The sequence below is a fragment of the Sapajus apella genome, unplaced genomic scaffold, assembly GCF_009761245.1.
Source record: "Sapajus apella isolate SASKATOON/1434 unplaced genomic scaffold, GSC_monkey_1.0 scaffold128, whole genome shotgun sequence".
Taxonomy (NCBI): domain Eukaryota; kingdom Metazoa; phylum Chordata; class Mammalia; order Primates; family Cebidae; genus Sapajus; species Sapajus apella.
Window position 1 is genome coordinate 2,538,702 of NW_022437068.1, and position 1,661 is coordinate 2,540,362.

Sequence of the window (1,661 nt, forward strand, 5' to 3'; positions counted from 1 at the left end):
CGGGAGGCAGAGGTTGTGGTGAGCCGAGATTGCGCCATTATACTCCAGCCTGGGCAACAAGAGTGAAACTCCATCTCAGAAAAAAAAAAAAAAAGAGGTTTCCTGTTTAGCAGTCATTTGACAAGGGGAAGATCCAGGAGGCAGCTGAAGGGAGCAAGGATGGGTCCCAAAGGCGAGTCTGTAGAGGCTGCGTCAGAAGAAAGTGCACGTACCGAGCCCTAGTGATACAGCACAACTCTGAACCCCAAACGGGGAAACAGGCGGATAGGGTGGGTGTGTCACTGGCTGGGGGTGTTGAAAGAGCTTCACAGTAGCCGTCACAGGGCCACAGGGAACTACATGGCCACTGGTCACAGAGGGCTCCTTCCACCCTGGTTGGGAGGGCACAGTCTCACAGAGGAGGGCTATTGTCGCCCGGGTGGTAGAAGGCACAGAGGTCCTCATATTGACAGTGGCCCTTTTTGGCTAAATGTCCACAGACAGGGCGGTGGGATTTGTCTTCCGTAACCTAGGGGTCATCCTTGGTCAGGCAGGTATTCTTGATAAGAGACCAGCTTTTGAGCCTTCGAGGGCTTCTCTGTCCTTTGTGAAGGCTTCCCCTGGTGGGAACCCAATGGCCTGAACCCGGAAAAGGAGGTTAAGCATTAACTCCCCACTAACTACAACCATATGGGTAGGCATGGGGCCAAGGCCTCCCGGAATTGGGCCTCTACCCTGAGGTGGAGGTGGGAGACTCAGCAGCTGTGGAATCAGCTGTCCCCTTCTTCCTGGAGAAACTCTATGACTAGCTGACTTAGGGTCACCAGGTTTTCCACTGGCCATGGGGGACAGGTTCAGAAGGCTGTGTGGTCCGACAGGACTCCCATCCTCCTTATCTCCAGTCTCTCTCTCTTTTTTTTTTTTTTTTTTTGAGACGGAGTTTCACTCTCGTTACCCAGGCTGGAGTGCAATGGCGCGATCTCGGCTCACCGCAACCTCCGCCTCCTGGGTTCAGGCAATTCTCCTGTCTCAACCTCCTGAGTAGCTGGGACTACAGGCACGTGCCACCATGCCCAGCTAATGTTTTGTATTTTTAGTAGAGACTGAGTTTCACCATGTTGACCAGGATGGTCTCGATCTCTTGACCTCGTGATCCACCCGCCTCGGCCTCCCAAAGTGCTGGGATTATAGGCTTGAGCCACCGCGCCCAGCTCCAGTCTCTTCCCACTCGGGCAGTGGGGGCTGCTGCGGTGGCAGGGGCTGGTGCTGACTGTACTTCTTTCATTTTGGCATTGTGGAGGCAGCAATGGCTGCAGTGGGATTGGGCCAGAGGAACTCTTAATGAAAGAACTGGACCAAGCCTCTAGCAGGGTGCAGTTTTTGGCTGCTGTGACTTTTGTCTAGTCCTGTGTGACCTGGGGTTGTGCTAATGCTCTCACTGGCCTGGGCCCTTAGGCTGCCCACACTGCTTTGGGCTTTGGGTTATAATCTCATGTTCAGCCATTGCCCCCAGATGGTGTACCCCATGTCAGGGTTACTAGTTTGGGCACAATGTATAGCTCCCCTTTCCACATACATAGAGCTGGCATGGAGCATGAGTTTCTATGTCCCCAGGTGATTTCTCTCTCAATGGCTCTAGAAATCCCTTCTGGCAAACACCATAATCTGTCAGACAGGTTTCC

General features: G+C 53.5%; 1 pseudogene; it reads right to left on the reverse strand.

Moving 5' to 3' along the window:
- Positions 1 to 391: 391 nt before the first annotated feature.
- Positions 392 to 1,299, reverse strand: LOC116539358 (annotated as a pseudogene).
- Positions 1,300 to 1,661: the final 362 nt, after the last annotated feature.